Source organism: Cryptomeria japonica, chromosome 5 (assembly GCF_030272615.1).
Source record: "Cryptomeria japonica chromosome 5, Sugi_1.0, whole genome shotgun sequence".
NCBI classification, from domain to species: domain Eukaryota; kingdom Viridiplantae; phylum Streptophyta; class Pinopsida; order Cupressales; family Cupressaceae; genus Cryptomeria; species Cryptomeria japonica.
The window spans coordinates 234114766-234139636 of record NC_081409.1 but is presented as its reverse complement, the minus strand read 5'-3'; positions in this window follow the sequence as shown (position 1 = coordinate 234139636).

Below are 24871 nucleotides of genomic sequence, written 5' to 3'. Positions count from 1 at the left end.
ATGGTACATTTCTCTACAAACCTTCTCACTTCTAATTTCAACTTGGGCCAATAATAAAACCTACCAACCTACTTCAAAGTCTTATCAATACCAAAATGACCTCCTAGACCTCCTTGATGCTTCTCTTGGATAGTATTTTGCCTCATAGAACATTGAGGTATACAAAGAAGATGTCCTTTGAACAACAAACCCTCTTGTACCATGTATTCTGAATAAGAGACCTGTGAGTTGTTAGAATAATCAATACAAACATTATATATCTCTACAAAATCCTTATCATCCTTGTAGAGGTCTTTTAACTCACTCAAACCCACACTTTGCAATTGTATCTTCTACATAGTCATGAATCTCCTACTTAGTGCATTAGCCACTTTGTTGGCTATCCCTTTCTTGTGTTTGATAGTGAATGTATAGAATTATAAGTACTCAACCCGCTTTAGGTGTCTTTGGTTCAACTTCTCTTTCCCATTGAGGAAACTAAGGGCATGGTTGTCAGTGAAGACTATAAATTCTTTGGGCAGCAAGTAATGACACTAATTTTTCATTGCTTGAACCATTGCATACAACTCCAAGTCATATGTGGAGTACCTTTTCTTAGCTTCATTTAACTTTTCTAAGAAGAAAGATATAGGATGTCCTTCTTGGCTTAAAACTGCCCCTATTGCCCTTTGGCTTGCATCACATTCTACTGAAAACAACTGATTGAAATCAGGCAATCTAAGGGTTGGCAGATCTTCTATCATGGTTTTCAACATTTCAAACCCCTTACCGGCTTCCTCTATCCACTTAAAGTGACACTTAATCTCTCCTTTAATGGTATTGAGAATAGGAGCACAAACATGGCTAAAGTTTCTCACAAACTTCCTAAAAAGATGCCATTCCATGAAAGCTTCTAACTTCACTTATACCCCTAGAGATAGGCCAATTAATTATTTATTCTACCTTACTTGGATCCATCTTTAAACATCCATGAGAAATAAAAAAATCAAGGTATACAAGCTCTATTTTCAAAAAATCACATTTTTCATGGTTAATCTTGAGTTGAGCCTCCTTCAACTTCTTCAAGACCATCTCCATATGCTTGAGGTGTTCCTCCTTGGACTTTCTATAGATCAAAATGTCATCAAGATACACAATTTAAAATCTACCAATAAACTCAACTAAGACTTCATTCATGAGCCTTTGGAAGGTACTAGGTGCATTGGTGAGGCCAAATGGCATCACCAACCACTCATATAGACCTACATTGGTTCTAAAGGTTGTCTTCCATTCATCTCCAAGTCTGACTCTGATCTGATGATAACCAAATCTCAAGTCCACCTTTTTGAAGTAGCTTGCACCTCCTAGATTGTCCAATAGGTCCTCAATCCTTGGCATGGGAAATCGGTCCCTTATAGCAATCTTGTTGATTGCTCTAGAGTCCATGCACATTCTCCATTTGCCTCCCTTTTTAGGCACTAACATAGTAGGAATAACACATGGAATCAAATTCTTCTTGATAAACCCTTTGTCCAAGAGTTCTTGCACTTATTTGGTGATCTCTTTATTTTGACTAGGTGTCATTTTATAAGTAGCTTTGTTTGGCAGATTGGCCCCTTGTATTAAGTCTATTTGATGATTCACATCTCTCATTTGAGGCAAGGACTTAGGCATGTCATCCCCTATCACTTACATATATTGTTTGAGTATGCCTTGCGCCTCTTGAGGCACTTCACTCATTAGATCTACCTTAGCTTCATCTCTAGGCTTCAACACTATAGCATGGCCTTGATGTCCTTCTTGCTTCAACACTTTGAGAAACTATTTACCTCTCATCAGCATCACACTTGATCCTATTTTATTTTCTTCCTTTGGATCAGGTAGTGGATCCATTTGGTACTTCTTCCCATTCTTGGTGATAAGATAGTTGTTATTTTCTCCATCATGAGTATCTCTCACATCATATTTCCATGGATGACCCAACAACAAATGACAAGCATCCATAGGCAATATGTCACACAGTAATCTATCCTTATACTCACCAATTTCAAAATCCACCCATGCTTGTTCATCAACCAATACATGTTGACCTTGGTTGAGCCATGACAACTTGTAAGGAGTGAGATGAGGTAATCTTTTCAGTTTGAGTTTGTCCACCATTTCAACTAAGACAATATTCTCAATGGAACCTGAATCTACAATCACCTAAAAAATCTTCCCATGTGACCTACAAGTGGTCCTAAACAAAATTTTCCTCTATGGTGGCTCTTGAGCTTGGGATATCTTGAGCATTGTTCTCCTCATCATCAAGTTTTCTCCATCTGTCACTAGCCCTGCCTTGCTAATTGAAGAAGTTACACTTTGAGTGTCCTCCTCTTGCAACAATTGAGTTCTTCTTTCCCCCATGTATGAACTTGTGGAGCTTGAGGCTTTTCCCAGGCACTTACTCATGGTATACCCAACTTGATTGCAATGATAACACCTACTGGTGAAGACTGTGTTTCCTCTTCTTGAGTTTCCAAACTTGCCCCTAAAATTGCTCCTTCCTCTATAGGATCCTCTAAATGCTCCTCTCTTAGAGTCCCCATTGGATTCTTGGCCTTGCTACTCTTCATTTATTGGTGATTGCTGCCCTCTACCAAAGCTTCCTCTACCTTTGAAATTCTTACCTCCCCTATGTTTCTAATTTTGTTCTCTCCTTCTTTTGATCTTCTCTTCTTTCCTTAGGGCCAACTGAAAACACTTATGGACAATGTCTGGTGTGAGGATACTTATCTCATCTTGAATATTCTGTCTAAGGCTATTCATGTACTTGGACAACTTCTCCACTTCATTCTCATGCTTCCTAGCCCTCAAACTGAGTTTGTGGAGTTCCTCAGTGTATGCATTGACATCTAACTCCCTTTGTTTCATATTTTGCAGTCTCTTATGGATTTTAACTTCATAATCTCCTGGAAGGAATTGTGCCCTAAGTCTGATCTTCATACGCTCCCATGAAGTTATCTTCTTTTTGCCTTCTTGTATCCTTTCTTCTTGCATCATATTTCACCAAACCAATGTTGATCCTCTCAATCTTGATTTGGCCACATTGACTCTTTTCTCTTCTGCTACCTCTTTGTAATCAAAGTGATTATTGAGAGCATCTATCCAATCTAGCAACTCTTCTCCATTGAGGTTTCCTCCATGGGTGGGTAATCCATCCAAGTTATCTTTAGAAATGGATTTGACTGCATCCAAGAATAACTTTTGGTCATGACTAATGTTGTTGGTTCCTCTCCATCTTCCACTTCTTCATTAGTCTCATTACCCCATTCTGTATTAACCTTCCCCTTCTCCTTCTTAACCTCTCTTGTTCCGCTGGTTCCTTCTACATCCTTCAATCCTTCTATCATCTCTACCACCATCTACCAGATGGCTTCTGGAGTCATTTCCTTTAGAGGCATTGAACTTGGTTCTAATTCTTCACAATCTAACATACACCAAATCTTTGAAAAAATGGCTCTGATACCACTCTAATGCAGAGAGTCTTGGAGCTTGGTTCAATACACCTTCTCGAGTGACTTGTCATACTCAACCCTTCAACTACTCAATTCCTTTCAATGGCACTTAGTAGGGGTTATGCTAATGAGACCTCTAAGGTCTAAACCTCTTTGGCTTTCCTCCTAGGTATAGACAATGGTTTTGGACAATCAACTCTAGCACTTGAGGTTGCCACCTCAATCACACACACACACCTCTCCTAGGCTCCAACCACTCCTGCAAGGATCTTAACACACAACCACTTCCTATGTATCCCCAATGCATCTAACAGGTGTCTTTAAAGTATTTTGAGGTTTAAGGCTCACCAAATCCATCGCTTTAGCTTCCTAACCCTTTTAGGTCCACATCGGCTCAAAATAGGCCTAATTGCATTAGCCCTCCCTAGACAGTTTTAGGGTCTTAGTTTGAAAAACTCCCAAACAAGGATATAAATAAATTATTAATTTGAGTACCCTTTTAGAAGTTACAGACAATACTAGAAAAGTGCAATTGGTTTATTCATACAAGTGGGGTTTCTAATGCTGCACTATTTTGAAGGGTTTAGGCCTCACCAGGTGACTTAGCAAGATGGGTCTAAAACTCTTCACTAGTCAAATCTACTACTCTAAACAATGTAGGAACCTTCAAGGACACTAAGAGGGATTTCCATTAATATGACACTTGTTACTACACCAATTCCCATGTGCTCATAAATCACACTTTTCTTGTTGTCCTAACTCACCTACTCCCAGCGTTGAGTTTAGGGCTTCATTGTTTCTCCTCCACAAGGACCTGCAAAACCATAAATACTATCCTAAATCTATGTAAATAACCTAACCTAGCATTCTTAGTTATTTCAATAGGTTCTATTAAATAATGCCTAGGTTAGAGCCATTTTCTTGCTCTTAAACCCTACTTGCAAGGGTTTTGCACCTAGTTGCAAAGAATGGAAGAAATCTCTACAACCTAGGACAAGAAAACCTGAAAATAAACCTTAATGAAGAAAAATACAATTAACAATCAATAATTTCAATGATTTTACACCATCTAGTCCATACTGGACCATACAAGCAATGAAAACAAGTCAAAAATTGTCAAAAACTGGTGGAAACAAGGTTGCTTCACAAACCAAAAACTTTCTCTTGCATTTCCAATCCTCCAACCCATACAATGAAGTGAATTTTGGCTGTTATGCCCCTATTTCAATTGGTTCAACCAAGTTTTAATTCCTATAACCAAAAAAAGCAACTTTTGCAAGAAATTGCAAAATGTTGCTCAGCAACTTTTACAAATTTTGGCTCCAGGATGCATTTTTGTATTCTAACATATTAAGACTCCTGAAGGTCCTCAAACACCCTATAAGACCTAAAAACAACACAATTGACCCCTAATACATGAATACACTCATCTGGAGTACTTTACCTATGAACTACCTAAGCATCTCACTTCTCAGGCTGTCAACATCCTAAACACAATTGACTCAAACCAAAACTTGGACAACTCAACCATGGCTCTACTGAGTCCTAAATGGTTGGTCCATTATTACATCACAATCATAACACACAAACTTGAAAGAAAAAGAAAAAAATTAACTTGGAGTGCTAGGTGCCCTACACCACTGTCCTTGTTAACGATTACACCTTGAGCTACCATCCTGGATCTCCTCAAGCAGTTAAGCTTCTACTAGAGGATAGAGCTCTGATACCAATTTTTAGCAACAACCAAGAGGGAAGACTAAGAGGGGGGGGCTGAATTAGTGTTCACTAGAATAAAAAACTTAACCACAAAACATAGATTTAATAAACTACACCAACAAGACAGATAAGAAAATTAACAACACAATACACAACACCAAGATTTTGACATGCAAAACCTAGTTAAGGGAAAAAACACGGTGGGGAGCCACCCATAGTTAGATGATACTCTGCAATAGTATGTGAAAATGTTACAATGGGGAATGCACATGCATTTAGGCACACTGCCTAGTGCTCACTGCTCAAATATAATGGCCAAGAAGGCTACAACCCTCAGGGAAGTCTCACTGACTTACAATAAGATTCAAAATATAATCCGAAAGAAATGAACTGAAATAATAGCATCTCCAAATGCCTGATTATAGTTCTGGTTAACCATAGATGTCTACCCTGCAACACCAATATCACCACAAACTCAACACCGAAGGATAAATCACTTGTTTGCACACAAACCTCTTTGATAATGTAGACACAACATCGACACACAAACTATGTCTCTATATCACCTATATATACAATTCATCAACCTTGATAACAAGGTCAGCTAAACCCTCAACACTCGATTAAAAAATTACATCACATGATATAAAGATCAACCACTAGACTAATATACTGGTTTACATATCATAACATGGTCCTAAATCAAATTCCCAAATTCTCAACTCCACCGAAAATCATCCCAAGATCAACCGCAACATGCTACACCACTAGGAATAGCACATAACATGCAAATCATCATTGGCTGATAGAAACCACCAAAAATCCACACAATGATCAATTTGGATCACCAAAAAAAATAGGACTTGACTAAGAAACACCACGAAGCATGTTAGAATCATCCAGAATAGCTACACCAACACCACTTTTCAAATCTTCATCAATCAACATTTGAAAGCTCAAGAACACAACCAATCAGCAACTGTCACGAAGAAAGATAACTTGCGGAGCATCAAATCATGATCCAACTAAAATTAAGATACACAAGACCATCCCAAGTAATATACCAAAATCTCAGCACCCAATCTAATCACACTGGAATATACTGGACTCTGCAAAACAGTGATCAACAAACCAACACTTCAAACCCGATCAGAAAATCTTCCCAATCTGTAATCACCAAAGCAAATCATAGGAATATGTTGACATCAATGACAACAACATATCCTAGAAGCATAAATGACCAACAATATATGATAAGGATTGTCAAACCTAGGCTAGGACTTCAAATTAACATTTTAAAGTCCAAACATCTACTCAACTAAGTTATACAGGGCAGCACAGGTTTTCAAGAAATAAGACAAGTGAATTTTGGATGCAAAAATCCCTCTAGAATTTACTTTATCAAATGTATATTTCAAATTTAAAAGATTTAAATGTTTGTAGATCCAAATTATCTCTTATGCTTTCCTCCACTTTAACACTTTTGATTGGGCTGCATGGTTGAACATTAAAAATCAGTTTGGGTTGAAAAACAAGTAAAAGGCTTTCTTCATATATGTGCAATCATTAGCTCCAATTAAATTCTCCATGAAAATTTGCACTCCAAGAGAATGCAACTTTTTTAAATATTGGAATTGGTTTGCTTCATCTCATTATAACTTTCTTCCACTTAAGAAAGTTTATCTCCAATCCTTACCTCATTGGAATATCCTTCCTTGTGTCAACCAGAAATGGAAATGTAGGTTTAGTACCAAAAGATGGAACAACATGAGTGCATAAATATGGAAAACCAAAACTGATGCGGAGACTCAAATGTTGGCCTGGAAAGTTTTACATCATAAGATTCCCATTGGAGATAGATTAAGGTGTATTGTAGTTTAGCCAGTTAAGTGTCCCTTTTGTAAGAGTATGGAAAATATGAAACATACATTTTTTGACTGCTCCTTTGCTAAGAAACAATGGAATTCTATCTTCAAAAACTTTTCTATTATTTTTCAACATAAGTGGAACTAGAAAGAAGCTCTTCTTGGCCTTGGGCTGTATAATGCTATGATTGTTGATTCTATTAGAAAAGTTGTTCTAAGATACATTTGGAAGTCTAGATGTATTGTTGTGTTCTCAAACAATTATTTTCAATAAACTAGTATCTTAATGCTTTACTCTAACATAGTTTTTCAAGTTATTTTTTTGCAGTCACAGCTTCTAGAATTGACCAAGACAAATGCTTCAGCTATGGTTTAACTTTAGCAACTCCGAGAGAAAGTGAATTAGCTTCAGAACAGTTGCCATTTGCAAAATATTTTGTCATGTTTCTACCTTGTAATCAGCTTCAAATCATTCGTTTTGGGTTCTTTTGAAAAGTCTTTTGTCATGGTGTTTTCTTGTAATTTCAGTTGTTTTGTCTTTATAACTAATTCTAGTTTGAAATGTTTATTTTGTGCTAAGTCATGTTACTCTCTTCCAGCTACAACAACTTGTTGTAGTTGTTATTATTTATAATTTTTCTTTTATTCAACTGAAAAAAAATACAACCTGTTTTGATGAATCACTGTTCAAGACATTGTCAAAAATTATCATCGAAGACGCCAACATTGTGAAGAGATTGAAATTGTGAGGGAAGGTCTAAGGGCACAAAGGGAGAAGAGGCACACACAACAAGAATAAGAGGTTACTTTTTAACTATTTAATAAAAATAAAATAAAAGTGAAGGACAATGAATGGTCTCCCTCTGGCCAATATAAGATACAAAAATTTCAACTGGTAGTAAAAGATGGGGAATATGAAGAGGAAGGCTCAAAAAAATAGGGAAAATGGTAGAAGAAGCATCAAAAGTGAGTTCTTCACATAGATAAAGAAGCAATGCAAACAAGAAGATTGCAACAAGGAAGAGAAAGTTTCTTGGTGATGGCATAGCTAAACGTTTCACAAGATATTTCAATTTTATGTGAGCTTCCCAAACATCATAATGATTCAGAAATATGGAATGTAACTTCTATTTATTTTTTAAGATGAGAAAAGTATAATTAGTTTCCTTTCATACAAGAAAACTTTATAGAACATAAATTCAATCTGATTCCATTTAACAAATGGAAATAATCAAAAGGATCCCTTGTAAAATGAAAAATTCACAAGGATGTTTTTGTAGTAGAATCATTCATTGCATGGACCAATTCTAGTTGCATTCCCAGTGAATGGTGAAACAGTCATAGCATGAGCATAATAACGTGAGCTTCTACCATAGTCATTTCAAGGGGTAGAGGAATTGTCCCTATCATCTCTTGGAGATGACAATAAGGATGTAAATCTCATAAAATTCAAAATTGAAATGATGTAATACATGAAGCTAAGCAATCAAAGATAAAAAATGAAAGGAGAATCTAAAGCAAACAAAATCTGAAATTGTTCTAATTGGAATAATCAAATTTTACATAAAAATCCAAAAGCAATGAATAAGATTGAAAGACTTTTTTATCTTTGGCTTATTGTTCTTCCATCCATGGTTTAGCAAGAAGCTATTCAATGTAAAATATAAGATTGGTCTTCAACATAATGTAGTTTATTTTTTCCCTTGGCCCTAGACACGCTCAAAGATGTTCTGATCCAAACGTTCTAAAGTCCACTTGGATAAATTATGACAACTAGAGGGCCATATGCAATGAATGGTGTTTCTTGGCCACTAAAATGGAAGGCCTATTGGTTTTAAAAAAATCTAAATTAGGACTATATAATTTTTTATAGAATAAAAGCATAAAAAGTTTGAATGTGTCCAAGCAAACAGACATTGAGATGAATGTAAAAACCATACCTTTAGGTACACATACATATAAATTATTTTTTCAGTGGCCTAGTTGTAATAGAATAGACAATATCAATAGCTATATATTGAAGAGCAGGTATGGCATCAGGGTGCTCTATACAAATACATGATTGTGCCAAACTCCAATAAAACTTTGCTTACAGAATTGAGAAATTTGAATAAAAATCTTGTACATAGAAAGCATATGAATCCTCAACATTCATGAGTAATCTAGCACGAGCCAAGAAGGAATATATCCACTTTATGAAACAAACCTCTAGTTAAACTATAGCACTCCATCAAATAGATGATAGACATTCAGAACCAGTGTCTCCAAAGTATACATGAGAAATTTATCCAACATCCTCTATAGTGTAAAACTTCAATTGAATAATTTATCCATTCCACTCAACCCATTGTCCTACAAAGAGTGATGCTATAATGGTTTAGACAATAACTGACTTTAATAACAAAAAATATATTGAAACTTCAAGGAAATATTGTGATTATAGGTAAGTAGGACAGATCGGAACTAGTATTAATGTCTATTGGATGTTTGACATTTTCAATCCTAAAGTACAGATTACTATGACCAACACCTTTGATAAATCCCAATTTTAATAAGTATTTGTCTAACCTAGCATACGAGGCTCTAGGAGCTTGTTTCAATCTATAAAGTTATTTCTTCAACTTACATACCATGTCTCCATCATTCGACAATGAAAATCCATTAGTTTGTTCAATGTAAACTTCTTCTTCTAGATCACCATTCAAAAATACAAATTTGACATCCATCTAATATACCTTGAAATCTTTCTAAGCAGCATAAGCAAGCAATAATCTAACAGCTTCAATTCTAGCAACTGGGGCAAAAGTTTCTTCATAATCAATCCCTTCTTGCTATGAATATCCTTTGTAGACCAGTCTATCTTTATTTCTAACTACTTCACTAACTTCATTCAATTTGTTCCTTAAAACCCATTTAGTACTAATAACATTTTTATCCTTAGGTCTAGGCACAAGTTCCCAAGTGTTAATCTTTTCAATCTGGTCTAACTCTTCTTCCATGGCTCTTATTCAGTTATCATTTCTATAGGTTTCACCAACATCTTTAGGTTCAACTTTAGAAATCAAACTAGAGATTACTTTAGTGGTGAATATTCGCTAATGGCAATTTTTTCATGTCAATGACCCAGGAAATGGAAAATATTTTGTATCGACTGGGGGTGGCCATGTCGCTAGAACATTATCAATTTCTATCAAAGTCATTGCCCAATCGCCATATGTTTTATGCAATTAAATTTTTCTATGCGACGATTTCGCCAATACAATATATAGTGGACACACAGTAAATTTAATTTTTTCACCTACAATCTCTGAGGTTGCCTTAATAAATGACCATAATTTGCCTCTAGGCATGTGAATATTTGTTAGCCAAGAGAACCCAATTCGCCCAATATTTTGCTGACACGTGTCTCCATTCACCCCAACTTTTGCCTACTATATTGTATTTACCAATTATTTGGATGACCTATAATCACCTCAAAAATTACATGTCATATTTGGATGACCTATAATCACCTCAAAAATTACATAAGTCATGTTATAGTTACGCGGGATTTGCCAAATATTTGTATACCATATAAAATTCCCGTGGAATTCGCCATATAAGGATTGGTATAAATACATGCAAAGATCAGATCTATCTCAACACAATCTGGTGGGTTCTAGGCTCTGAATTCTGATCAATAGCGAAGTTTCAAACCAAGGAAAATCATTGTTGTTGACTGCATTGGTGACTGATAGTGACCTAAAGGTGGGCGATCATATTTTTGAAGTGTTCTAATATTATTCTAAATTTATCTATATTTGTTTGCATTGTTGAGTTCATTTTTATTCAGTGGCGACCCATCAGTGCCAAGTAGTCAGGACTCAGGGGGACATTCAGACCCCAGACATCTAGATTATAGGTCGTAGGGCCAATGAAACATATATTATACATTATAGTCTATTATTGCTTCTTCAACAAATTGATATTTTTTTGGCAGCCTTTATTTCATTGCAGATGTTGAACATGAAGAGGGGTAGGAAACTTGAATGTGGGGGAGGTCATGAGAGGCCAACACAAAGGAGAACGTTGTCTTCATACTTTGGCATTGGAAAATATTGTGGTCAAAATTAGGAAGGTACATCATCACAAGTACAAGTACAAAATTCGCCACCTACACCGCATGTTGAAGATGACGGTGACCCTGATATCTCAGATCACGATGATCTTGAAGAAGATTATCTAGTAGATGCCCAAGTTAGTCGGAATGTTATAATTGGCTTGGGTGATAATGCCATTGATGATAATTCATGGAAGGGGAAAAGAAAATCCATATCAAAAAAGGGTGAACCACAATCAAAAAAGGATCGAGAGTGGGATATGTCAGTGAGGAATTTTCAATTTAATTGGACATCAAAGTATCCATTCATTGAACTAGTGGAGAATCCAAATGAAGATGAGACTCCAATAGAATGTAGGTGTAAGATTTGTATTTGGAAACATAACAAGGAAATTATGTTGCAGCTAAAATTTGACACCATAGAAAAGCATATGGGTAAAAATTATGAAAAACAAATGATAGACGAGGTTGAAAAATCAGTGATAAGATGGAAAAAAAAGGAGGAATATAAGCATGTGAGGAATGCCAAAGAGTATTATTTTCATGAGAAAATATAGACGAAGCGTGCTGAAGTTAAAGGTTCTATTGAATCTAGTTTTGGAAAAGCAATGCAAATAGAACAACTGGGAAAAGCTGTTCAGTTAAGCATTGTTTTTTATATTTTGAGAAAAGGGTGTGCTATGATAGATTTCCCATCAATTAGTGGCTTATTACACTTTTTGAAAGTTCCTAACTATCCTAATAGACATTGGTCTATTGGTATTTTAGATGTATTGCACTGGTTTTGTCATTGATGTCAACACTTGTCAATACCTTTCAGCACTTGGAGATTCTTGGTTATGTCCATCGGCATGTTCAGTGACTTATGCATAGTCACCAGTATCGGTTCACCGGTAGGATGTTGTTCACTGACACTAAGGATGACTTGGAGATTACTTGGTTATGTGGAAGATATTGTTTGGACACTTTGTTTTGGTTATTTGGTCATTGATCTAATTGGGTTTGCATATTTGCTGTTACCGACAAATAGGTCTAGGTTATGCACTGACAAGCATTATTCATTCCAGATCAGCACAACAAGTTATGGAGATGATTTTTTATTATTGTAAATGCATTGAGCCAACATAATGCATCGCATATTGACTCATTTGTAATTGATTTTATTGTAATATCTTTAGTGAGCCGACCTACACATTTGGTCTTAGGTTTTGGTATAAATGTAAGATCTCATTTGTGAGATTGAGATGTGATATGGGATTGTAATAAGTGGTAGAGCATAAGGTATATGCGAATATAAGAGAGCTATACACACAGACATCATTCAAGATTCATGGAGGATTTGAAGAAGGAAAACAAAGCTTAACCGGTACTGAATCCAGCATATGGAGATGCTATTTTGAGTAGTACATTATCATTGGACTTAACCATCCAATTGTAGTCAGTGTGACTCCCATTTTGTGATTGAGCAGTGAGCTCTAGGTAGTTGGCCTTTCTGCATGTGTAGACACCATATTATACACACATACTATCTGCAGTAGTATCATCTGATTGTGGGTAAGGTTTTCCACCATCATTTTTCCCCTTACAAGGTTTCCATGTACAAATATCTATGTTATGTGTTGTGGATGTTATTTGCCTTTTTGTTTCATGCATTAAACTTTATTGGCATTGCAATTAACTGTTAAAACTATTTACCAGCATAAAGTTTGGTTAGGTTAGTTTTGGGTTTGAAATTAATTGACAACTGATTCACCCCCCTCTCAGTTATCTCCAGGACCTCACAATTGGATCAAATCCTAGTCCTTTTTTTGCAGAAGTCTAACAACTTGAGGAGATCCTATGTCTACTAACTATTTTAGGAAGGACGGTCCAAAACTTGATGGAACCAACTATGGTATATGGAAGATCAGAATGGAGACACATCTGAATTGCATTGGAAACGACATATGGGATGTTACAAAGAATGGCTATGTTGGTTCTACTCAAAGTCAACCTAATCCACCAACCTTGGCTAAAGATGAAGAGAATGATTGCAAAGAAAGAGAAGCACTTTTGATCGCATTGTTAGATTAGAAAATCATGGGATTATCAGACAGATCTACTGCTCAATCTATTTGGGATAAATTGGAAACATTGAATGAAGGTGATACCATAGTCAAAATTGCAAAATTGGAATTCTTCTGGGTTAGGTATAAAAATCTGAAAATGGAAGAAGATGAAAGGATTTCTGCTTTTATGGAAAGAGTAAATGAAATTGTTTTGGGTATATAATGTTGTGGAGGATCCCTAAGTGAATATGAAATTGTTTATAAAGTTTTAAGAGCATTGCCACAACCATATAAAATGAAAGTAACTACTATAAATGAATTAAGAACAATGCCTAATGCATCAGTATCTAGAGATACTTTGGTTGGAAAATTTTCAGCTTTTGAACTTGAAGAATTTGGTCCTGTTGCTACAATTAAGATAGATTTAGCTTTCAAGGCATCTTCATCATTTGCATCATCATCATCATCATCTGAAAAATCTGATTGGAAAGCCTTCTATGCAAGAGAACTTGAAGAAATTGGAAAAGAGGAAGAACTGGAAGAACTTGAAGCACTATTTGCAAGGAAAATGCCTAAAGGTCCAGCTGGAAGTAAGTATGAAGGTAAAGAACCATTTAAATGTTTTAACTACAATAAAATTGGTCATATGGCATCTAGGTGTCCTGATAGACATGCAAGATTGAAAGAAGAAGCTAAAAGAACATATAAGCCTAACCTTGAATATCATAGATGCAGATTTAAGAAGAATAGAGACAAATCATGTTACTATATTGATGAAGGAGTTAGTGATGATTCTGATGAAGAACCGGTAGACCATGGATGGGTTTTTGTTGCTATAATAGAAGATCAATTGACACCTATTGTTCAACCAGTAGAGTAGGCCCTATTAGCTAAAATTGAAAATAAGGATGAATGGATCATTGATTCTGGATGTTGACATCATATGACTAGTGATAAAAGTAAATTCTTAACTTTTCAAGAATACAATGGAGGTATAGTAATATTTGGGGATGATAAAGCTTGTTTGATCAAAGGGAAAGGCACTATATCTTTTGATGGTAAGCACAATACTGATAATGTTTACTATGTCGAAGGTTTGAAGCATAATCTTTTGAGTGTTGGTCAATTAGTTGAAAAAGGATTTCAGTTACAATTCAAGAATGGTAAATGCAAGATCTGTAAGGATTAATGATAGTCCCAAACATACTGAGAGGGGGAGTGAATTAGTATCTGACTGGTTAACATAATATTTGACCTTATTATGTATTTTGCATTCCAAAACAATGTATCAGTAAACAAGAATTAATGTAGTAAATATGAACAATAAAGACAACATAGAAAGCACACCATAACACATGAATTTTAATGAGGAAACCTGGTGTGGGTAAAACCTTGGTGGGATTTGTGACCCACAATATTCATTCACTGGCCAATGAATGGATATTACTTACAATGTGGTGCCTGCACATGCAGGAAGGCCAATTTCCTAGAGCTCACTGCTCAAATACAAAAGGAAGTCTCAGTGACTTACAAAATGGATTATGAGAATCTAGTAAAATGTATTGCTACAATTCAACATCTTCTATGCTAGGTTTAGTACCAGTTTAAGCTCATACTATGACCAAAACCTTACACAAAATCTGCCTTAATATTCGCTCATCACTTATGCCTTATTCATCTTATATCCATATCCTATCATATGAAAAATGATTTACAATATCTCATACATATATGAGTCTTATTACAATATGTCATGTCGGCTTTACAGAAGATATTTATAATTAAATACAATAAACAAAATCTTGTTGACTGGGGTGCTGGTATACATTGTTGTTATTGCCTGTGAAGTGTCTGTCGGTGTTGGTGCCTACCAAGTTGTCATCAATGACAACACCTTCAATCACCTTCAAGTCTCATTGGAGTGTGCAATGCCAACAATCTCCCCCTTTGGCATTGATGGCAACACTCATGAGAAAAATCCAAAATTATCCCAAAAATGAAGTCCAAAAATTTTACAAAAAAAGTGTACTCCCCCTGAGTAGATGATCTCCTCTAAAAGTCATTTTTCTCTATCCCACTACTCCCCCTTTGACATCAATGAAAATGGTTGTCAAAATTTGTCAAATGAGTGCAGTTTTCAACTTGAACTTTGTAACTGGTTGGTTACAATCTAAAAAATGTCTGCTAAAACCAAGTTCAAACTCTGAATAAACCTGTTACTTTCCTTCATAGCTTCCCCAGTTCTCTGAATTGTACCGGTGAGATGATGCATTTGTCCTATTCGTGTCTTTTGTCCTTGAATTAGTGCCTCAATGATTTCTTTCTGTAGAGAGATAAGATTATCTAACTTAGGACTGAGTTTGCACTTAAGCTCTCTGGCTTTCCCCTTTATCCTTTCCTTCTCTTTCTCTAACTTATCCAATTTCTCCTCAAATCTAGCAATTTCTTGCTCAATAACTGATATTGGTTCAAATGAACCAATGATATTATCAGCTATATCATCTATTTCCTTTTAAACTTTGTTGATTTCTTTATCAATATCAACTGTTAATAGATTTGTCTTGCAGGTATCTCTATATAGTTCCTTATACTCCATGATTGTTGTATTGAGTGCCAGTAAAAGTGTATGTATGTGTTACGTGCACTTGTTTATTGTTTCCTCAAATAATTTTCCTTTTTCCTTCTCCATTTTCTCCTTGAATGTTTCTTCATTTATTTGGTCAACTATTAGTATATTGCCAGTAATGTATTTAGACAATGTGTCTAACTAACTTAAAGAATCCTTTGTATTATCCAAATTGCATTTGGGTGCAATCAACTTAAGAATAGGAATTGTGTCATCAATCTAGCCTTATAGGCTAATGCATTGCAATTTATTATTTTCTTTATTGAATCAAGAAGTACTTTAGTTACATTGGTAGGTCTAAATCTATCAATGAAGTACTAGATGACTGCCCAACTACTTTTACAATCTCTGTGCTTCTGGTGGGAGTAACCAATTTGCCTGAATCGACCTTTGGTGGGTCAGTTTGTGTCTGCATTTCCACTAGCAATGGTTTTGGTTTCTCTGTGGTTGTTGGTTGCACTACCTCAATGTGTCCCTGTGAATCTGCCTATTTCTTTGCTTGTTTCTTTGTATTATCTACCGGTATGTCTGTCGGTTTTGCTGTGTTATCCACTGCCAGTATCTCTGTTACTGTCTCTTTAGGTTTCTCAATGTTTGCATCAACATTACCAGTAATCGTTCCCCTGTTCAAGGGTTCCTTTGAATGCTCAGCTTGCTCTGCTTATGTCTCAACCCTAATATTATTTGTTGATTGCTCAATAGCAACATCATTTTTCTTTTCCTCTATGCTTTCCTTATCTACTACAATATTTACCTCCTAAGTGTCAATATTCATAGTGTACAAAATTTCTGACTCAGGGTTGGTATCCTCATGTGGTGTATCCACATTCTCAATAGTTGTTATGCTAGCAATCTATACTGGTGGAGTAATAGAAGGTGGTGGTAGGTTATTAGTCACTTTTATATTGGGTATTCCACCTACCTTACCTTTCCCCTTGTCTCTATCCTTTTGATATACTTTGAAAGTTTTCAGTCTTTTCAACTCTTCTTGTTTTTCTTTCTCAACAAAGAAAATGTCCCACTTGTTTGTTGTTTCTTCTGCTATTTCATTTACCCTTCTAGCCATTAGGCTCACATGCCAGTTTTCACCTGCAAAAAATGATCTGTTAGCTTCACTGATTAATTCATCAATTTCTTCAACAAATTTGACCAGATGTACAACTAGTAATTTCTCAATTTTGATTTTCTTGTCTAGCTCCATAATTACTAGCCTCTTAGAATCTAACCACCTATATAATTCACTAGGCAAATCATCTACATCTTCTATTAATACTTTCTTGTAAATGTCAAGATGTAAAATAATGTTGTTTTCAATACTTTCTTTCTCTACATCAGTAAATGTATTGTACAGTTTGCTTACATTAGTCATGTTATCATCATTAGTTATTTCACTCAGTAGGTTATCTAGTGGTGGTATGACCTGTTTTTGTTTCCTTTTAGGTGTCAGTTTCTTTGCCAGTGGCCTCACTACCTGTTTCTTCTTCCTTGTCTTCTTGGGTGTAGGAGAGGGAATCGGTGAGGGTTTTCTCTTCCTATCTACTCTCTTAAATTCAGTAGGAATTTCACTTTCTGAGGATGTACCAACCAGTGAGAGATGAGCCTCCGGTTGTAATTCTTCAAGTTCACTTTCCTTGATACTAGTTATGTTCATTATGTTTTCTTTTATTTCCTTAACTTGTTTGGTTGCACTTCTAATGAACTTTTCTCTTTTCTTCCTCTGTTTTAGTGTCTGCACACCACTCTCTATTGTCTCATCATTACCAAAAACCTTTTCTTTCGGTTCTCTAGGGGCCTCTAGTAGGGATTTGGCATAAGTTTCAATGATGTTTACATCTACCTCATATCCCATTTTTGTCACCCATATAGTTCTAGGAAGAACTGCCTCCATCCATATCTCATCCTTTTTTATTACAAAACAAATTTCCTTCTCATACTTGTCTACAATACTTTGTGGTAATCTTTCTCTTGTTTTCATTTTTGCTTTGAAGGTTTTAAAGTACTCATTGATATTGTTATCCTTGTCAGTGCCCATACCGGTGAATATTTCTAATAGTTGTTTGCCTACCAGTATATCATAACCAAAGTCTTTCTTACCAATACCGGGAACCTCTTTTGTGAGATACATCATCAGACATACAAGTAGATTGCCAAAACAAAATGCACCTTTCTTATCACCTTTGTTCTTTTTCAAATTATCTATCAACTCATCCTTTAACCACTCACATACATCTATCTTTGCATCATTGTTGACCATATCATATGCACTTTTAATACAAAGAATGGAAACAGAGTTTAGTCGGTTTGCATGTGTGGTCTTATAACCTAAAATCATGCTTATGAATATAACATTCACATCTTTAACATCATTCACTCTCAGGGATCTACTATCATAGGTTGCTCTTGTCAATATCATCACTGTGTTATTGGAAACCTTTTTAGTTTTATCTGGCTTGCTACCAGTGGAGGGTAAACCAGTCACTACCCTAACTGCTTCCTTAGTGATTTTACAAACAAAGTCTAGCCAAAAGAATTCTCCATGAACTCTACTAAGCACAATCCTTACTACCTCCTTGGGAAATTTTGGGATTTCTAAGATCTCCACAAAACCTAAAGTTTCAATAACCTGATGTTTAGGTTTCACATTTCCACTTTCATCACAAATATCATTTTATACATTATCAATATTTCTTCTAAACCTAATTCCTCAATATTGCAATGAATATAGATTCTAGGGTCTTCTACATATGCAACACCTTTTGGAATATTTGAAAAATTACCTAGGGAATCATCCTATTTCACTATCTTGGGAATGATCTTAAAAACTAGCTTAGGTCGTTTTACTACTTCCACAACAGTAGGGTTGCAATAAATTCCAGAGCAGAGAAGGAAGCCATTGATAAATACTTTAATCTACCTGATAGGTTTGAGTGCTTGAAAGAACTTGATTCACTTCTTTGCTTTGGATGCCCTCACATGAATTTTCACGCTCTTTGAAAGTTTGAATGCTTGGTGAATGAAAAAGAGGTAAAAATACTGATTTATAATGTCTTTTCTTCCAACAACCGCAATAAATGTCTGCCAGTTAAGTGAAACTTAACACATCATCCAATAGAGAAGAAGTCCATCTTCTCACCATCAAATGAGGGTAAATTTACATGATTTTTAACTTGTTTCATTACCCCCAAGGGTTACTTTTCAGTTGGATGAAGAATCTCCTGCTGGTGGAGTAATACTTTGTTCTACTGGTGAAGGAATAATCTCATCAATATTTTGATCTCTCTTTCTAATCCGTTGTTTTGAAAATTCTTGTTTTACCTCATCTACCCTCTCTTTGCCTTTCAAACTGGGTCCTTTATTATTTTTTGGTGAAGTCTTACTTCTACAAAATTTTGCAATATGTCCAATTTTGTTACAAGCATAACAAGTCACATTGTTCTTTTGAATTGCCTTTCCATATCATATGTCAGTTTCTGTTTTGCATTGATTAGATAAGTGCCCAAATCTTCCACAAACATAACATCTTACATTCATTCTGCAGTTTTCTGAATTATGACCAATTTTGTTGCATTTGGAACATTGACCGATGGGTGCATTAATGTTTTTATTGTTTCTACATCTACACTGATTTTCTCTATGACCATACTTGTTATAGTTAAAGCATTTCCCATTAAATTTGTAAGCATTAGGTTGTCTTACCAATTTATTATGATCATGATTGTTTGCAATATCGAAGCTTTCACCAACTTCAAATCCAAGTCCATTAGTATCTCCATTAGGTTTTTGGCTTTTCAGCATATCATCAAGTTCTTCTGAACTTTTCTTGAATTTCTCTTTGTGTTGATTTACAATAGCCAACTCATTTTCCAAAATTCCCTTATGTCTCATAAGTTCAATTTTATCATGTTCCATGTGAATCAGATCTATCTTCAACATATCATTTTCATGACTAAGTCTTAGATTTTCATTTCCAGCATCATTGAGTCTCCTAGTCAAGTCATCTTTATTATTTTTATTGTCTTCAATGTCTTTACAAAACCTCATAGTCATATCTTGCATTTCATTCCTCATAGCACTATTTTCTTGCCTCAATTTGTTAACAAGATCATTAAGAGTTTCCTTTTCATCATCATCACTTTGCATCATTTCATGAAGTTCTTTTCTTTTGTTTCTAGCAATAGTGAGATTTTCATGAAGTCCTTGAATGAATTCCTATGTAGTCCTCAAATCATCTTCAAGTTTGATATTCTTCAACTTTTCTGCATCAAAGTCTGCAAGAGTTGCTTCTAATTGCTTTCTCAAGAATCTTCCTCAAGTTGTTAGGCTTTTGAAAATAGAGGACCAAGCTCTGATACCAATTGTAAGGATTAATTATAGTCTCAAAGATACTAAGAGTGGGGGGTGAATCAGTATCTGACCAATTAATAGAATATTTGACCTTATTATGTATTTTGCATTCCAAAACAGTGTATCGGTAAACAAGAATTAATGCAGTAAATATGAACAATAAAGACAATATAGAAAGCACACAATAACACAAGAATTTTAACAAGGATACACAGTGTGGGAAAAACCTTGGTGGGATTTGTGACCCACAATATTCACTCATTGGCCAATGAATGGATATTACTTACAATGTGGTGCCTGCACATACAGGAAGGCCAACTACCTAGAGCTCACTACTCAAATACAAAAGGAAGTCTCACTAACTTAAAAAATGGATTATGAGAATCTAGTAAAATGTACTATTATAATTTAGCATCTGCTATGCTAGATTCAGCACCGGTTTAAGCTCATACTATGACCAAAACCTTACACAAAATCTGCCTTAATATTCGCTCATCAGTTCTGCCTTATTCATCTTCTATCCATATCCTATCATATGAAAAATGATTTACAAGATCTCATACATATATGAGTCTTATTAAAATATGCCATGTTGGCTTTGCAAAAGATATTTAAAATTAAATACAATAAACAAAATCATGTTGACTGGGGTGCCAATATACATTGTTGTTGCTGCCAGTGACATGTCTGTCGGTGATGGTGCTTGTCGGTGCCATAAGATTGCAAGGTTTCCATTAATGACAACACCTTCAATCACCTTCAAATCTCATTTGAGTGTGCAATGCCAACAAGATCATGAACAAAACTAGCTTGGAAATTGCAACCAGTAATCAGACTAGAGGTAATATCTTTCATTTGAACAACAATGAGAAAGCATGCTTGATTTCACATATTGATGAAAGTTGGTTATGGCATAAGAGACTTTGTCATATTAATTTTGATTGCATTGTGAAAATCAATACAAATAAGCCAGTAAGGGATTTACATAAGATTGTTAAACCTCACAATCCAGTATGTAAGGAATGTCAATTTGGAAAGCAAGTTAGAGAAACTTTTAAGAGTATTCGAAAAAAATCCAATAATGTTCTTGACTTAGTCCACAATGATTTATGTGGTCCAGCAAGAACTAAAAGTTTGCAAGGAGACAAATATTTTATGCTAGTCATTGATGACTATTCTAGAATGTGTTGGGTTACTTTTCTCACGGAGAAATCATAAGCTTTTGGGAAATTCAAACTATTCAAGGTGATGGTAGAGAATGAAACCAGTAAGAAAATAAAATGTTTGAGATCAGATCAAGGAGGTGAATTCACATCTAAGGAATTTAATACCTTCTGTGAAGTGAATGGAATTAGGAGACAACTATCAGCACCCCGGACACCTCAGCAGAATGGAGTTGTGGAAAGAAAGAACATAACTATTCTGGATGCAGCTAGAAGTATGTTATCAAAAGCAAATTTACCTCATGTATATTGGAGAGAAGTAGTGAGTACAACGGTTCAAACATTCAACAAAGCTCCCATCAAAGGTGAAACCGATAAGGCCCCTCATGAACTATGCTTTGGTAATATTCCTACTCTTAAATATTTTAGAATATTTGGAAGTAAATGTTATATTAGGAGAGATGAGTATATTGGAAAATTTTATCGTAGAAGTGATGAAGGAATATTTCTTGGTTATTCATCTAAGAGCAAGGCATATAGATGTTTTAATAAGAGATTGCACAAAATTGTTGAGACTGTAAATGTGAAAATTGATGAACAGTTTAGAGGTAATTCAAGGAACATGGACTCTGAACCGGCAATAGAGATAATATCAAATGATCCTACAATAAGTACACTGGTACAAAATGTTGACCTAGTCACACCGGCATCATCTGAAAATTCCACAATGACTGAAGAACAATGGCAAGTAAAAATACCCTGATATGTAAGATTGAATCACTCTGAAAATCATATAATTGGGAACAAGTATCAAGGTGTTATGACTAGAGGAAGAATGGCAAATGAAGAGGTATGTCTTATTTCTCAAATTGAACCAGCATCAGTTAATGAGGCATGTGAAGATAAACATTGGATTAAAGCTATGGAAGATGAATTGGAACAAATTGAAAAGAATAACACATAGACATTGGTTCCCCAGCCTAAAAAACAAAAATGTAATTGGAACTAAATGGGTATTCAGAAATTAACTCAATGAAGATGGTAAGGTAATCAGAAACAAAGCAAGATTAGTGTGTAAGGGATATTCATAGAAAGAAGGAATTGATTATAATGAAACCTTTGCACCAGTAGCTAGAATTGAGGTAGTCAGATTATTCTTAACTTTTGCAGCACATAAGAACTATAAAGTATATCAAATGGATCTTAAATGTGCATTTCTAAATGGTGATCTTGAAGAAGAAGTTTACATTGAATAACCTGATGGATTTTCATTGACAAATGACAAAGATATGGTTTGCAAGTTAAGGAAAGCTTTATATGGATTAAAGCAAGCTTCTAGAGCTTGGTATGCTAGATTGGACAAATATCTTTTGAAAATTGGTTACACTAAAGGTAATGCTGACAACAACTTATACTACAAAGTGACTAATGATGACATCTTGGTTATAGAAGTTTTTGTTGATGATATAATCTTTGGAGGAGAAGTTGAATTGTGTAAAGAATTTTCTAAAAAGATGCAGGCAGAATTTGAAATGTCTATGATTGGGGAGATGAAATTCCTTTTAGGATTGCAGATCGCACAGACTGATAAAGATATATTCATAAATCAATCTAAGTACTTGAAGGAATTAGTAAAGAAATTTAGCATGGAAAACTCTAAAATGGTAAGTACACCTATGACTACAACTGATAAACTATCATTGAAAGATGAATCAGCACCTATTAATCTGATAAGATACAAGTCTATGATAGGAGGTTTACTAAATTTGACACAAACAAGACTTGATATTATGAATGCAGTATGTATTGTTTCAAGATTTCAGAGTAATCCTAAAGAAAATCATGAATTAGAAGTGAAAAGGATTTTTCGGTATCTACAAGGCACAACAAATCTTGGTTTACGGTATCCTAAAGATGAAAATTTTGATTTATGTGCATACACAGATGTAGATGATAGAAAGAGCACCACTAGCGGAGCATTCTTTCTTAGTAGCAGATTAATTTCTTGGCTGAGAAAGAAATACAGTTGCACATCTTTATCAACAACAGAATCAGAATATGTTGCAGCAGCAACTAATTGTACCCAGGTATTATGGATTAAGCAAATGTTGAAGGACATAAAGGTAAAATGCAAAGAACATATAATCATTTACTGTGATAATATGGCAGCAATTGATATATCTAAGAATCTGGTATTTCACTCAAAAACTAAACATGTTTCTATCAAATTCAATTTTCTAAAAGAGAATGTTGAAGCAAAGGAAGTGAAATTGGTTTATGTGAATACTAAAGAGTAGATTGCAGATATTTTTACTAAGTCTTTGCCTAAGGAAACTTTTGAATATCTTAGAGAGCAGCTTGGGGTTATACCCCCACTGGTAGAGACTTAGACAGTTGATGCTTGGCATCAAACCAGTAGAATTAACAGAGAAACATTTTTCCAACTTTGATGGGGAGAGCTACTTCTCAGGGGGATTAGTTGGTATTTTGTAATAAGTTCTATGAACTGTTTGAATCTAGTTTTTATATTGCTTTGGCATTTGATGTCAAAGGGGGAGAGATATATATGGAAAAACACATTGAGGAGAGATTATTCGTTTGGGGAGAGATTGTTACTCTCTGTATCTGTATTTTGATTTCTAGTGAATGATCTCTTTGGGAGATTGTTGATTTTTGCTTTTGGCATTTCTATTTTGGCAATTAGATGGTTTTTCCATCTTGTGTTGTCATCAATGCCAAAGGGGGAGATTGTTCATATTTTGGATGTATTGCACTGGTTTTTTCATTGATGTCAACACTTGTCAATACCTTTCAACACTTAGAGATTCTTGGTTATGTCCACCAACATGTTCAGTGACTTATGCATAGTCACCGGTATCTGGTTCATTGGCAAGACATATTGTACACTGGCACTAAGGATGACTTGGAGATTACTTGGTTATGTGGAAGACATTGTTTGGACACTTTGTTTTGGTGATTTGGTCATTGATCTAATCAGGTTTGCATATTTGTTGTTATCGACAAATAGGTCTAGGTTATGTACTAGCAAGCATTATTCATTCCAGATAAGCACGACAAGTTATGGAGATGATTTGTTATTATTGTAAATGCATTGAGCCGATATAATGCATCACATATTGACTCATTTGTAATTGATTTTATTGTAATATCTTTAGCGAGCCGACCTACACATTTGGTCTTAGGCTTTGGTATAAATGTAAGATCTCATTTATGAGATTGAGATGTGATATGGGATGGTAATAAGTGGTAGATCATAAGGTATATGTGAATATAAGTAGGGTTATACACACAGACATCATTCAATATTCAAGGAGGCTTTGAAGAAGGCAAACAGAGCTTAACCGGTACTAAATCTAGCATATGGAGATGCTATTTTGAGTAGTACATTATCATTGGATTTAAACATGCAATTGTAGTAAGTGTGACTCTCATTTTGTGATTGAGTAGTGAGCTCTAGGTAGTTGGCCTTTCTGCATGTGCAGACACCATATTGTACACACATACTATCTGCAG